Source organism: Aethalodelphis obliquidens, unplaced genomic scaffold (assembly GCF_003676395.1).
Source record: "Aethalodelphis obliquidens isolate GAN/ISIS:26980383/991018 unplaced genomic scaffold, ASM367639v1 scaffold42, whole genome shotgun sequence".
Classification (NCBI taxonomy): Eukaryota; Metazoa; Chordata; class Mammalia; order Artiodactyla; family Delphinidae; genus Aethalodelphis; species Aethalodelphis obliquidens.
The window spans coordinates 10,043,485-10,059,799 of NW_020837986.1; the positions used below are offsets into that span (position 1 = coordinate 10,043,485).

Here is a 16,315-nt window from a genome sequence, read left to right on the forward strand (position 1 = left end):
GATACACTGTCAAATAAAATAGGCATGGTGTAGAGGCCTGTGTCTGGTGTTATCTCTTTAATGCAAACAGATCTATTATAGTATATGCATAAAATTATTTCTTGGAAGGAAGAAAATAACTGTTTTAAGTAGTTCCCTTAATGAAAGGAATAGAGCATGAAAATTTAACTTCTCATTCTTTACCCTTCTGTGTTGTTAGAATTTTTTAACCTTAAGAATGTACTTCTGGGGCTTCCCTGGTGGCTCAGTGGTTAAGAATCTGTCTGCCAATGCGAGGGACACGGGTTCGAGCCCTGGTCCAGGAAGATCTCACATGCCACAGAGAAACTAAGCCCGTGCGCCACAACTACTGAGCCTGTGCTCTAGAGTCCACACGCCACAACTACTGAAGCCCACACACCTAGAGCCTGTGCTCCACAACAAAAAGAAGCCACCACAATGAGAAGACTGCTCACCGCAACTAGAGAAAGCCCACGCGCAGCAACGAAGACCCAACGCAGCCATAAATAAATAAATAAATAAATAAATAAAATACATTAAAAAATAAGAATGTACTTCTTTGTTTTTACTTTAATTGTCAGCAGGGATTATCTAGTTGGTAAGATTTTAATTTTGAATTACTTCTTTATATTTTTTCGTATTTTTAAAAAATAGATTATTTAAATATGTAAAAGGCCTTCATCCTTAAACTATTTTCTGGACCTACACAACTGCCAAATGATGCAGTTAGGACTAAATGTGATATTCCCATTGTACAGAAAGGAAATCGAGGTGCAGAGGGGCTAACTGCTTTCAAGGTCCTCCAAGGCAGGAGACATGTCTCCTATCACAGGTAACAGGATTTTCCCAGAGGTAGACAAACCACTTCTTGAAGGCCCTTCCTCTTTCCCTTACCAAAGTCCATGCTATGCTTATACTCATGCCTTTAGACATAAACATAGTTTGAATACAGGAAAATGAAGCAATTGGGTGCTTTTCAAATGTTGTGACAGAATTATTACACCATTATATAGCAAGCAGAAATATTTAATCTTCCAGAAAGGACAACACCTAAGCCGTGAGAAAATTGGAACACTTGAACCACTGCCTGAGGCCCTGACCATGGCCATCGTTTTATACCTCAATCTGGAAAAAAGGAACAAGCTGTAAAACTGCTTCTACACTTGGAGTCAGTAATTTCAATCAGAAGGACACAGTCCAGGATAAAAATAAATCATTTGTGAAAACGAGAAAAAAACAATAGCTCTTTACATACGATGCTGGGGAAGCTAGATATAACTTACATGTTTAATAATAAGAAAGGGACTTCCCTGGTGGCACAGTGGTAAAGAATCCACCTGCCAACGCAGGGGACACAGGTTCAATCCCTGGTCCAGGAAGATCCCATGTGCTGCGGAGCAACTAAGCCCGTGCGCCACAACTACTGAGCCTGCGCTCTAGAGCCCACGAGCCAAAACTACTGAAGCCCGCATGCCTAGAGTCAGTGCTCCACAACAACAGTAGCTACGGCAATGAGAAGCCCGCGCGGTACAATGAAGAGTAGCCCCCACTCGCCGCAACTAGAGAAAGCCCGCGCGCAGCAACAAAGACCCAACGCAACCAAAAAATAAATAAAATTTTTAAAAATATTAAAAACAGGGCTTCCCTGGTGGCGCAGTGGTTGAGAGTCTGCCTGCCAATGCAGGGGACACGGGTTCGTGCCCCAATCCGGGAAGATCCCACATGCCGCGGAGTGGCTGGGCCCGTGAGCCATGGCCGCTGAGCCTGCGCATCTGGAGCCTGTGCTCCACGACGGGAGAGGCCGCAACAGTGAGGGGCCCGTGTACCGCCAAATAATAATAATAATAATAAGAGAATATTTAAATAAAACCTAATGTAGTAGGACTACACTTTAAGCTCCATTAGGGAAAGGAATGACTGATACTCAACAGATGCCTAATAAATGAAATAAAGAATGTTACTCATTATTTATGATGATGTGACCCAACCTTACAAAAGGAGAGTAGAACAAGACCTACGTAAGAAACACTGACAATAGTAATAATAACTAATTCTACAAATGTTAAGTCATGTAATCCTTACAACCACCACAGAGATAAGTACTATTATTAATCCTCATTGTAAAGATAAAACAGAGAGGAACAGAGAAAAGTGAGGGACACCCTAGGACACCCATATAGAAAGGGGCTGAGCCAGGATTTGAATCTAGGCCCTGCAGCTCCAGATTCTTAACCACTACCACACGTTAGTCTATGAGCTACATCTTTGGATTCTCTTTCTTAACTCATCAAATGAGGATTAATGGCCCCTATCTCGGGTGCTAAAAGGAAAAGATTTGCAGAACTTCTGTAGCCTTCCAGAGGTTAAGACTGTGCTTCCACTGCAGGGAGTGTGGGTTCGATTCCTGGTCAGGGAACTAAGATCCCACAAGTGGCGCAGCGTAGACAAAAAAAAAAAAGAAAGAAAGAAAGATTTGCAAAACCCCTATATGTCTAGCACAAAGTAGGTACTCAAAACATGGGAGCAGGGCTTCCCTGGTGGTGCAGTGGTTGAGAATCTGCTTGCCAATGCAGGGGACACAGGTTCGAGCCCTGGTCTGGGAAGATCCCACATGCCACGGAGCAACTAGGCCCGTGAGCCACAACTGCTGAGCCTGCGCATCTGGAGCCTGTGCTCCGCAACAAGAGAGACCACGATAGTGAGAGGCCCGTGCACCGCGATGAAGAGTGGCCCCCGCTTGCCACAACTAGAGAAAGCCCTCGCACAGAAATGAAGGCCCAACACAGCAAAAATAAATTAATTAATAAACTCCTACCCCCAACATCTTCTATAAAAGAAAAAAAAAATGGGAGCAGAATTTTCTGAATTCATAATGCATTTATATTTAATGTTGTACTGACATGGACGCTGGATTTTATTTTGGGAGAGGTTTAAGAGTACTGTAGCCATGGTAACTGGAGGTCCTGTCTCAGCAACTGCATTGTACTCGGGGACAGGTACTGAGGGCTCAAAGTAGCAAAGAATTTGTGATAGGTGGGCATGGAACAAGAGCTTTCAATGAGTCGGCTCTAGACCGGGTTAAGGGAAAATAAACTCTAGAAAGAATATCAACCACCAGAAACTACAGAACAGGCTTTACAATAATCTAATAGTGCTTACACCAGGCTTGAAATTCAACCTCCATTAAAGGGTGATGGTGCCTTTCAAACTGAGGGACACTGCAAGTGAAAGACCAGCTTAAATCTTTATGCCTCAGGCTTCCCTGGTGGCACAGTGGTTAAGAATCCTCCTGCCAATGCAGGGGACAGGGGTTTGAGCCCTGGTCCGGGAAGATCCCACATGCCGCGGAGCAACTAAGCCCGCGCGCCACGACTACTAAGCCTGCGCTCTAGAGCCCACGAGCCACAACTACTGAAGCCCATGCACCTAGAGACCATGCTCCACAACAAAAGAAGCCACCGCAATGAGAAGCCTGCACACCGTAACCAAGAGTACTCCCGGCTCTCTGCAACTAGAGAAATCCCGTGAAGACCCAATGCAGCCATAAATAAATAAACAAACAAATAAATAAACAAACCTACCTTTAAAATAAATAAATAAATGACAAGGAGATAGATAGATAATCCACCTTTAAAATAAATAAATGACAAGGAGACAACCATGTGAAGATCCAGAGGAAGAGAATTCTAGGTAGAGGGGAAGTCCTAGAGGCAAGGTGCCTCAGGAAGGAATGAGCTCCCCTCCCCTCACAGCCCTGAGCCTAGGAGGTGGAGATGCTCCCTGCAGCCCTCACCACTGTTACAGAAAAGCATAAACAATATCAGCAGGTCCAGTGACACCTATGTCTCACAGGACGAAGCTTCCAAGGGGACTCTGCCAAAGTTCTGTCTTGGAGGAAGGCCAGGGAGTACTTAGGGATGGGAGCAGACAGGTTTCAGACTCAGATTCTGGCGAACCCTGGCTCCAATCATTGCTGGCTAAGTGAAGATGAGAAAAATCACTGAGCCTCCCTCTGTTTGCCCATCTATAAAAGCAGATTAATAACCCCTACGTCCTGGGATTCTGAGGATAAGCGAGCTAACGGATGTCAAGTGCTTAGCACAGTACACACTAAATATTCAATACTGGTGATAAAATGGCTGTGTGATAGTAGTAGCACTAGCAAAAAGGACATCAGACACAAAGGATTACAGTCAATATTATTATGCAATATTAACAAATAGTATCCAATACAAAGAACATAAAAGAGCACATCTTTAGTCCTAGGGAAGTGACAAGTTGGTTCAAGTAGGAGCAAGGGCCCCTCCATCACTATCCTCTCCTCAACAACACAGAAAGAAGACTGGGTCTAAAGCCAACCATTACCACTCCTTCAGGCCCTTGCCCAAGTCACACTAAAGAGCTGAATTAGCCTCTTTCACTTGAGAGGGTAAGGAAGGAAACAAAGGGAAGAGGGGAGAAAAGTAAGGAGGCAGGAAGAAAGAAAAAGGCCCCCCAAAAAAATTCCCTTACCCTCTTCCCAGATACTTGAAATACTTTCTCTAAGAGCCAACCTTTTCCTTCCACAATTAAAATTCAGACAGACAGCAAACACAGGTTCATTCCGAATTACTGAGAATAAATTAAGTCAGTGGATCTTCCCAGAAACAATGGGAAGGGCCGAGTGCCCAGGCCTGACTCCAGAATATATTTGCTAAACGACCTTTGGCACATTACTCAACTTCACTGAGCTAATCATCTTATCCTCACAAGTTCCTTCTCCTTTTCTCCCCATCACAGTTTAAGACTCCAAGACTGGCCAATGTGCCAAGCTAGAAACATGGGCATCACCCTTGCATCTCACTCTCAGTCACCATTTTGTCACACCTACTTCTAGGTTTCTCCCATTGCCCAGTGGTTGCCCAGTTCAGGTCCCCATCAGTTCTAATCCGATTACTGCAACAACTCTCAATGGAGCTCAAAACCTCCAGCCACACCCTCCCCAGATCCAAATCAATAGTCTTATAAACTGACTTCTGAGTGCTTATTTTATGACATACAGTATTCTAAGTGCTTTACATATACATCGTCTCATTTAGCATCTACCTCATAGGTTTGTAATGAGGATTACTATTATTCCTGTTTCAGAGGTGCAAAAACTAAGGTTCAGAAAGTAAGCTGCCCAAATGACAAAGCCACCAAGTATTGGGACAAGGAGCTGAACCCAGGTAATCTTACTAGCCAACTACTGCACTGTGGCTACTCTTCATCAATGCTGCTACAGTAATATTTCTAAAGCACAAATCTGATCGTAAGACTCCTCTGTTTAAAACATTTCAGGTTATATGTCAATTATACCTTTAATGAAGAAAAAAAAAGCTCAGTAGTTCCCCTACAGAACAAACTTCAAACTATTAGTGCAGCATCAAGGCCATCAGTGAGCTAGCCATTATGACCAAACCAAACCGGGGGTTGTTAGAAACGGGAGATTACCAGGAGAGGAGCAAACAAGCTCAGCAGAGGGCCAGCAGCATATGGTAGTTATGAGCCAGAACTCCAAAATGAGACTGCCTGGGTTTGGACCCCAGCTCCACCATTTTCCAGATAACCTTGCACAAGTCATTTCCTTTCTGAGCCTCAGGCTCCTTATCTGTAAAATGGGGATAGTACCAGTACCTATTTCATACCTTCATACAGGTGCTGTGAAGATAAAAATTACTTAGCACAGAGCCTAGCACACAATAAGCTCTCATTCCGCCCACACACCAAGACTCCTTGCAGTGCTGCTTCCTCTGCCTGGTCCTTCAGACTGGGCTCAGCCATCAGCACCTCGCCAAGGGCGCTGGGCCAGGGCCCACTCCATTATTCGCCCATGGCAGCCTGGCCTGCCATCCGGCCCACAACCCAGCACCCTACATTGAAACTGCCTGTTTCTGAGCCTATCTCTCCTCAGGCATTTAACTCCTCATACGCATCCCCAGCAACTAACAAGCAGCGCCCTTACTTGGCAGTCAGATGCTTGTTAAATGAGATAACCTCAGCTTCCTCATGGCCAAAAAAGGAAGAAAGATAGGAAAGAGACCTGTATCATCCACCTTAAGGGATGTAGGGATTCAAGGAGACAATCATATGGAGGCTCTCTGAAAAGTGCTATCCACAGGTAAATGTAGGAACTGTTATCACTCCATGGGGGAAGGGGGAGGAAGGCAAAGCACAGGGAACGAGGCCCCTGGAGTCTAAGAAAAGCTGTGCTCGGTTTTCAGTCACAGGGAGGGCTCCAGTCTATAAATGGCGGAAGGCAGCTCTGGGGCGGGTTTGTGTGGGTTCCTCTTAGGGAAGGGAACCTTTTTTTAAATATACCTGACTAAACTGTTCTTACAGGATTCCTTAATTGAGGCATCACTAGATTACAAAGGAAAACAATTTGGAGATAGAGTCAATACCCCATGGGACCTCCAAAGACATTTTCCTAAATTACAACTGATTCACTGCCCATGGGGCTTTAAAGATAAAAAAAATTATTTAAGTCAATTAATTACCTTATTCTTTAAGTATTAACTTTTGTTCCTGGTCTTTATTATTAACACCAGAAAGTGGCTAACTTTTACTGAGTTTTCACCACAGGCTAAATCCTTGACAAATATTTCATTCCCAACAATGCAGAGAAGTTGGCAGTATTATTCCATTTTACAGAGGAGGGAAAGGAGGCTTAGAGCAAATAACTTGCCAATGGTCACCTGGCTAGGAGGAAGAGCTGGGATTTGAGAAGCAGGACCTCCTCCAAAACCCACTCTATTTATACTGCGTTTAAAAGTAAGGCCTTTGAGGCAATTCCCTGGCAGTCCAGTGGTTAGGGGGCCCCGGGCTTGATCCCTGGTCCGGGAACTAAGATCCCGCAAGATGTGGCCAAAAAAATTAGAAAATTGAAAAAAATAAGGCCTTTAAACAACAAGGTCCTACTGTATAGCACAGAGAACTATATTCAGTATTCTATGATAAACCATAATGGAAAAGAATATTAAAAGAAGAATATACATATATATGTATAACTGAATCACTGCTGTTCAGCAGAAATTAACACAACATTGTAAATCAACTATACTTCAATTATAAAAAAACAAATAACATAGGGGATTTTACAAACATTTTGTAAGAGGAATAAAACAAAATAATGGTAACATATACTCAACTCTTCACAGTTCACCAAGTTTTAATAATCTTATAAATTAGATTTTCTTATTCCCATTTTATAGATTAGGAAATGGAGAGAAAAGGGTAACATTTACTGATACTTACAATGATAGATGTGAGGTAGTTATGACGATACTTGAGAAAGAAAACAGAGGTCCAGATACGTTAAAAACTTGCCATGCTGGAAGTCTGCCTCCAATGTCTATGCTACAGGGAGGGTCCCAAGACGTTTGAGCCCCACGCCCAAGTGACATGTAGCCCCAACAGAGTGGCAGATGCTAGAATGCAAACTCGGGCATTCTGCCTGCAAATTCTGATCCTTCACCACCACATACCACGCAGCCTGGACATGAAAGGTGGCCTCTTAAACTATCTTGCCTTTCTGAATTGCAGATGTATAATTCTCATATAGGTCACAGTATGACCGACGTCCTACTCATCAAAGCACTTTGGACAGCATTCACCACTCCATGAGACTTAGAGACTGTCAAGCAGACCAAACCAGCCATGCACCGGGGCCTCAAGAAGGGGAGAAATGGGCTTCCCTGGTGGCGCAGTGGCTGAGAGTCCGCCTGCCGATGTAGAGGACGCGGGTTCGTGTGGGAAGATCCCATATGCCGCGGAGCGGCTGGGCCCGTGAGCCATGGCCGCTGAGCCTGCGCGTCCCGAGCCTGTGCTCCGCAACGGGAGAGGTCACAACAGTGAGAGGTCCGCGTACCAAAAAAAAAAAAAAAAAAAAAGAAGGGGAGAAATGCAGCCTCAGCTGGGAGAGTTTGGCTTTTACAATTAAGAGATGTTTACATGGTCAGGAACAGAATCTGAGATGAGGTGGCAAGGCCACCTCTTCTCCCAACAGTGCCTCAGTCCTGCATTCCAGGCTGCCACCTGTTTGATATTGTGACTAATGTGACTTATTCAAACCTTGAGGGAGAAAAGTAAGGCAGCTGTAGAGAGGATGTAAGGGCACCAGGCTTGCAGGCAAAGCAACCTGGGTCATTAGCCAAATGACCTTGGACAAATAAATTACTTAATCTCAGTTTTCCTGTCTATTAGATGAAGATAATGGATAAATTGTAAAGATTCAATAAGACCTAATAGAGTGCTCCAAACAATGCTAACTAAAATGCCCACATTTCCAGGCTAGGGTTCCACAACCTATAAATCCCAGCACCTGTATAAGCAAGGAAGGCACGTCAATCCACCTAGCCATGTGCCTTTTCCACAGGAAAAAGAGACCTCTTGAAAATCAGGTCTCTACTAGGACAAGATGAGACCTCTTACATCATCTAAGATGCCTGGGAGTCAGTCTTTAAAATCTTAGGATTATGCTCCTGACAAGGGAAAAGCTCTTATCAAATAAAACCATCATTTAAAATCCTTTCCCAGGCCCCTCCTCTTCTTCCTTCCCCTAAGTCCACTGATTCAGGAACCACCTCCCTTTCATACAACTGCCCTATTTATGTTTGGTGACTCATACCCAGCTGCTAAAATTTTACAGGATTTCTAAAAACTCACCTCTTCCATTATTTGGCCAAAGAAAGCAAAGGACAGTTGATACCTAGCACAAGATCTAGTAAAGTTGTCACAGCATTATTACAAATCAAGGTTTCAATTTTCAACAGGTTACCCCAAAGTTAATCAATAACCTGTAAAGGTCAGTTGCTAAGATGAATTAAGACAGGGACAGCGTCCTCCCTCTCCAAACTTACAATCTAACCAAAGAGGCTCTGACTAAACACACATTTTGGTTTAAAGTATGTTTATCAAAAAAAAAAAAAGACAAAAAAAAGGTTTATCAAGAAACATGTAAACATCCCATCACTTCCTAGAAAGATGAGGAAGGGGGATTAGGTTATATACATCTTTGATCCCTGATTTCCAAGCAACATCAGCAGCTGCCCTTGAGAATAATCAGGTGCTCTCAAAGAATTGTTAGCTTTACTCACTGATGAAGTTATTTAAAATTTAAATTTCTTATCATTGTCCTTAGCAACTTCTTGTCAGGTTTTGTGGCTGAGTGTGTTCCTAGAAGGAAGAGCATTTAGAAGTAATTTTTTAATGAAGTTTGGGGACTTCCCTGGTGGCACAGTGGTTAAGAATCCACCTGCCAATGCAGGGAACACGGGTTCGATCCCTGGTCCGGGAAGATCCCACATGCTGCAGAGCAACTGGGCCCATGCGCCACAACTACTGAGCCCACGCTCTAGAGCCTGCGAGCCACAACTACTGAAGCCCACATGCCTAGAGCCTGTGCTCCGCAGCAAGAGAAGCCACCGCAATAAGAAGCACCCACACCGCAGGGAAGAGTAGCCCCCGCTCGCCACCACTAGAGAAAGCCCACGCGCAGCAACAAAGACCCAATGCAGCCAAAAATAAATAAATAAAATAAATAAATTTGTTTTAAAAAAATGAAGTTTGAACTTAGGAAACACTTTCAAATTTGATAGGGTGTTTAAGCACCTTTAAAATCCAAGATGGGGCTTCCCTGGTGGCGCAGTGGTTGAGGGTCCGCCTGCCGATGCAGGGGACGCTGGTTCGTGCCCTGGTCTGGGAGGATCCCGCGTGCTGCGGAGTGGCTGGGCCCGTGAGCCATGGCCGCTGGGCCTGCGCATCCAGAGCCTGTGCTCCGCAACGGGAGAGGCCACAATGGTGAGAGGGCCACATACCGCAAAAAAAAAAAAAAAAAAAAAAAAATCCAGGGTGAAGAACCAGCTAGCTGATTTCCTTGAGACCTTGAGACAAGATGGCTAAAAGCATTACATTCATTTTCCCCAAACTCCAGCAAAAGGCAAACTACCTGCTTCATTTTTAAATTTAATTCTACCTACTCTGCTAATTCAAAGCAAAAAAGAAAGCTGGGGTGAGGAGGAGGGAAAACATTTTTAAAATACACATCAGATAAGGGAACTTGAAAATAAACAAAATTGCATGTCAACTACAGACTCCCTCTTAGTGATTCAGGGAAGTAGCTAACGTTGAATGGAGAATTCAAGGAAGACTTCTTTGAGAAGCTTAGACAGTTTTGAATGAAATAAAGCATGGAAATGGCAGAGGACACGGAGGCAGAAGAATGCTGAAGCTGGGTGTGAAGACAAGGTGGCTGCCTCGGCTAGAAAAGAGGCAGTGGCAGAAGTGACTCGGACATGGAAATGATTGGCAGCATGCCCAAAAGAGCACGTGAAGGAAATCAGATCTGCTACAAGCTCCCACAGACACTGGGTTTCTAAGCAAGGCACGAACAGAGGCTCAGAGCAGGGTAGACCTTGGAGATAATCAGCCCCTCACTTTACAAATGGGGAGAATGAGGTCCAGTAGTATTAAGTAACTTGCCTGAGGTCTCACAGTGAGTGGAAGAGCTGGGACTAGTGCCAAATCCAGATCAAATACTGAAGAGGATCTATCTGACACTCATGTGAGGGATGGGGGGAAGGGAGAGGACCAGGACACAAAATAGTCTAGTCATTCAGGTTTGTCCTGATTAGGGCCCAGAATAGGATCATGCTGGGAAAAGTCCACGACAGGTGATATAGCCAGGGAAATAGGTACAGATGACCTAAGACACTTAGAAAGGAAAAACCCACTAAGACTTAAAGATATAAAAGGAGAGAGCGCATCATAAGCCATGATTCCCACCAAAGAATAATGTCATATTCCCACCGGCATTCACCTTTGTGAAGCTTCATACAGAGACAAGTCAGTAGCTTCCATTCAGGGTCCAGGCACCTGCATCTCCCAGGCCCATTTCCAGGACCTAGAAAATCAAGAAGGACTCCTTGGAAATTCCAATACCTGTGACCCTGTTGACTTGGAGTATCTCAGAATCACTACCCATGGTAGGGTAATAGATGAGGAACCAGAGAGGCAAGCTGGCTGATTACTACATAGGATTTACTAGAATGATTTTATGTCAAGAGTTATGTTTACCTTCAATCAAGAAATAGTTAAGCATTTATTTATTTATTTATTTATTTATTACATAAATTTGTTTATTTATTTGTTTTTGGCTGTGTTGGGTCTTCATTGCTGCGCACGGGCTTTCTCTAGTTGCAGCGAGCGGGGGCTACTTTTCGTTGCAGTGCATAGGCTTCTCATTGCAGTGGCTTCTCTTGATGCAGGGAATGAGCTCTAGGCACGCAGGCTTCAGTAGTTGTGGCGTGTGGGCTCAGTAGTTGTGGCACGCAGGCTCAGTAGTTGTGGCACGCAGGCTTAGTTGCTCCGCGGCATGTGGGATCTTCCCAGACCAGGGCTTGAACCCATGTCCCCTGCATTGGCAGGCGGATTCTTAACCATTGCACCCCCAGGGAAGTCCCAAGAAATAGTTAAGCATTTAAATTTGACAAAATACATAGGAATCAAACTCCTGGAGAAGTTCCAGCCGTGATTTTAAAAGTTTAATGCTAGAATAACTACAAATGAATATAAATAGTAGTCCTCCAAAGGGGACTTGTACAAACTCTAAGGCTTGCGCGTCTAGATAAAGAGAGAATGGAAAATAATGCCCCAGCTTAAAGCTAACCACCACCTTCCTATTTTCAAAGAGAAATCTTTAACTTTGTGCACAGAACCTAACTACTCAAAGTTTAGTTCAGTAATATTAACACCACCTGGGAATTAGAAAAGAATATACTCAGGCCCCACCCTAAACCTACTGGATTAGAATCAGCATTTTAGCAAGACACTCCCCACCCCAGGTGATTTATTTGCACATTCAAGTTTGAGCAGCACTGGTGCAGAATACTTTAAGGGTGGACTATATATATAGCACTACACAGATAGAGTACCAAACAGGCAAATAAGAGACAAAGTACCTGTTCACTTTCTGTATACCATATTTTATTAGGTACTGCTCAGACAGACCTCCAACGCTTTTTAATGAATTTGGTACTTACTAATGACCACATGATATAAATGTGGGATCCATTTCACTTCCTGAAATAACACAGTTCTAGCATTTTCATGCACATGAAATTTAAAACAGCTTAGTTGTTCTGAAAATACAATGATTCATTTTATTCAAGTTCCAACACTGAGTTCAGAGCACTTCACCAAAAGCCCCATTAATTCCTACAGGTTCCTAGGAGTATCATTAAATCCCCCAGCATCCCTAAGAAGCAGGTGCTTGGCAAACATCCAATCTTCAAATGAGATTCAGAAGGACGTGGTCCTGAAAATGCAGTATTTTTCTGCCTTGTCCTGCCAGGGTAGCTTCTCAGGCTCAAACTCTCTCCCGCACTGAGGCCTCATACAGCTGCACACTCAAGTACTTCCCGAAAGGGAGAAAGGTCAGAGGTGTCATTATCCCATAAGCACTTGAGATTCCAGCTGTGGAGAAATTAATCTGGTTCGTTCCCGCTGAGAAGCCCTGAGTAAGATCTGGAAAGACAGAGGGAAATACAAAAGAAAGAACCTACTGAGAGGCTCTTAGGAGAGGAGAGGTCTCAGACATTTGCAGATTTTAAGGAGGGAGTTGGGGGCAAGGCTTGGCAGATAAGTGAGAGGATTACGGGGAGAGGTAAATATCCATCTCCCACTTCTCCCCCAGAAACAACAACAAAAAAAGAGTGACCAAGAGATTCCTCCAAATGACCTCCTTTCTTGATAAAAGGAAGGAAAAAAGCCAATGTAGGGAGGAAGCGTATGAGTTGGAAGCAAGACTAAAGAATCTCTTGAGGGTTTTTTGGTTTTGTTTTTTTCCAACGAAGGGAAATAAAGCAAAGGAGAAAACAGTACCCATCTAACCAGAATCTTATAGGAAGCAAACCACCAGGAGGATTAAGAGCGCTGTGAATAACTAAAGAAATGCAAGGGGATTCCTTTCTAGTTTAAATCCAGCGCTGGGGAGTCAAGCAGCCCTGGACTTGAAGCCACTTCCAGAGCAAGGGGAGGAAAAGGGAAAATCTTTACAGCCACCAATAAGCAGAGCAGTGTCCAAAGAAAGAAAGAAACCAGAAAAATGCCCGGGGATAGGGCAAGCCAAGAGAAAAGAGCTCCTGTTAGCAGAAAAGTAAAAGATAAAGGAGACACATGGGAGACAACATGCAGGCATCCCCTTTAGGATGGGCGGGGAGATCCTCCCCTAGGGGGAGGGGACTTCAGGAGGTAAGACTAGGAAGTGTGCACAGAAAAAAGGCCCCAGAAGCAGAGAAAGTGTGGTGCTGCAGATATTTCTTCACCAGAGGAAGGAAGAGGAAATAGGTGCACTGCTCTGACAGGGAGAGCACCTAAACGGAAAAGGGGTTCCAAAGAGGGAAGGAAGCTGAGGAAAGAAAATATCTTGGATGGCAAAAAAGCTCAAGAACCTTGTACCATCGTATGGAAATGAACAAACTCAGAAAAAAGGTGCGCCGTCCCAGATTTAACAAGCACCAGGAAGGTTGCTGCACCCTGAGAATTGTGTAACCAAAAGTAGTGCATGCTGTACATCTGGAGGGCACAGGAAACAAATATACTTTCAGATATGAAAAGTCTCCCCCAGGAAATAAGGTGGTCGGACTTAGAGAACTCATAAAAAACGGTGCAACCGCAAGAATACAGTGACTGGAAAAAGTAGTGAATTTCCTTGTGTAAATACAAATACGTATCCTAAAATTTCAGGATTTGGATCTCATTTTCGGTAGACTGGAAATGAGGTGCACTCCCAGATTTTGAAAGAGCAGGGAAAGGAACTGGCCCCTAAATTTAAGAAATTCTGGAAAGCACGTTGCCAGATTTGGGGCCTGGAAAAGGGGATTCTTCCTCGATTTTGTGCGAATATAAGTACCAAAAAAACTTTGGTTATTGGACCCCAGATTTAAGACTCGCTAATGGGAAGAACCCCAAAATTTGAAAGGGGATGCTTACTCAGACTGGAGGCTCGAAAAGGTAGTGTCCTCCCAGTTTGGGGGTCGTGGGTCAAGGGATACATCCTTAGTTGGGCAGGCTTTGTAAATTTAGATAACATCCCAGGGCTGGAGCTTAAGAAACGGGGTGCACCGACCACATTTTCTAAAAACTATAGAGAAAGGGGACACTCCCATAGTCTGGCGCTTGAGAAAGGGGTGTGCTCCCCAGAATAGGATAAAAGAGTCAGTAAAAGAAAACGCGTTCCCAAAGCACAAGGCAACTGCAGGGGCTGCTTGTGGAGCTCTCGAGGGCCACACAGCTCAGGCTCCGGCCCTAGCGCTTACACCCCACCCCCAACACGGCCCGTTCCGCGCCCCGGGCCCCGCACCCCGCGGCCCAGCCCCCTCGGGAGTCGCTGATTGGCCGCAGCCACCGTCACTCCTGCGGGTAGCCCTAGGGATTGGGCGCCGCCCGCACGCCCGCCACGCTCTCAGCAGCGGTCCCCGGGCCTCCCTCCGGGCTGGGCGAGCCGGGCCAGGCGGGGAGCGGGGCCGGGTAGGAGACCGGAGCAGTGGTGGCGTCCGTCACCGATCCCGCCAGCACGGCACGCGCGCGACGCGGGCCCGGCCCGACCCGACCCTGCCCCAGCCAGCCGGCTTCACCTCGCCGCGCCTTGCCGCGAGCTCACCTCACAGCCCCGCTCCGGCTGCTCCGCTCCGGGTCCAACCGACTGAAGGACTCTGCGTGCTGCGCACCACGTGACCCCGGGGACGCGCCCAGCGTATCCCCCGCCCCCCACACACACGCACCATCGACTCCACCGAGTGACGCAGCGCCTCAGCTGCCCCGCCCTCGGCCCCGCCCCACCCGATCACCGTGGCGACGGCTCGGGCGGGACACGCCCACTGCCCTGACGCGCGGGAACAGGCCTTCTCCCGGGTCCGGAGCACGAAGTCCCCTCTCACTCGTATCCACTGTGATCACACGAAGGCCAGGACTGGACACTATACATCACCTGTTAATTTTGCCTCCTGAATGCATCTCGAAGCCTCCTACTTCTCTGTATCCTGCTGCCAGCACTCCAGTCTAGTCCACCATCACCTCTCTCCTAGATGATGGTTGTCCTCTCCACCCAATTACTCTTTCCTCTTCCAATCCATTCACACTCAGACAGCGGGAGCTTTTCAAAACGCAACTATATTCACAGCCATCCCCTGCTCAAAGCCCGTTGCCCGCTGGTCTTCAGATTAACATCTAAATCTTCACTGTGTGCCAGGCTCTTCAGAGTCTGTACCTAACTTTCCTCTCTCACATTGGCACGCATTCAGCTCCCCCACATTCTCAGTTCTCAGCATCTTTCAAGTCCTCAAACAAGCCAGGTTCCTTTCCGCCTCAGGGCCTTTGCACTCATTCCCCCCCGCCCCCACTCCGCTTCACTTCATTAGCTCCTAGGAAGGGATTCCAATTGCTGGTGTGGAGAGGAGCAGTATTCTGCCTCGGGGGACCAGGTCGGAGTTGCAGCCACCCCCCAAGGGTCTGAGATGTTTTCCCAGTGGGACTTGGGAAGTTCCAAAGAGGAATGCTTAACATTTGTTATTTAGGAAGGCAATAATGACTTTATTTTACTTTGGAAAAACAGGGCAGCTAGATTGCACTTTTTAAATGTAAATGTAATCATGTCACTGCCCTGCTTAGAACAACCAATCTCTCCATCACATCCTCCACCCTTGCTATTTCTCTGGCTACATTGACTTGCTATCATTTCTATGGTTCTCTCCAAGCTCTGTCCAGGCACTGGGCCATTGACTAGGCTGTTGCTTTTTACAAAACTAACCCTTTAACAGCTTTCAGTTTGTCATCTCCTCGGTAAGGTCCTCTTTGACTACATTAGCTAGAAAGTGCTCCCCTTGATCTCCTGCCTCGTACAGGGAAATTGCTCTCTACCTTATCACTGTTCATTTTCATCAGAGCACTTAACATAGTTTGTAATTATTTAATTTGTTTGTTCTCTTGGTTTTATTTGTCTTTTTCCCCAAAATTAGAGTTAGGAACTATCTTGTATCTACTGAATTGTCAGAACCTGACAAATAGTAGATGCTCATTATGTATCTGTGGAAGGAATGAAAGGAAAGAGAATATTTGGGGGGGGAAATGATAATTGAAAATAACGAGTAGATTCTTCTTTAATGACCTGGCTCCATAAAAGTGGTCTTTTCAAATCTGGACTGGAGGCTGAAGAGAGGATTTCCTGAGCTGATGTAGTCAGGGCAGAGGGCAGTGCTTAGGGAGAGCTTCTAGGAAACCAGGGACAAAAGGTTCAGCT

The 16,315-nt window shown here is 45.4% G+C and overlaps 1 protein-coding gene across 4 annotated transcripts in view; it reads right to left on the minus strand.

The window, feature by feature from the left end:
* PHF20 (PHD finger protein 20) overlaps positions 1-14,795 on the minus strand; it is a 134,798-nt gene extending 120,003 nt beyond the window's left edge. The window contains exons 1-2 of one of the 4 annotated variants that reach the window (XM_027078415.1): positions 14,681-14,793; positions 14,011-14,161 (exon numbers count right to left, since the gene is read on the minus strand). The gene's annotated coding sequence lies outside the window, so the exon portion shown is untranslated. Of the gene's footprint in view, positions 1-10,837; positions 10,922-14,010; positions 14,162-14,680 lie in introns of all 4 variants that reach the window. The other 3 variants (XM_027078416.1, XM_027078413.1, XM_027078414.1) reach the window with 3 other exon arrangements.
* Positions 14,796-16,315: the final 1,520 nt, after the last annotated feature.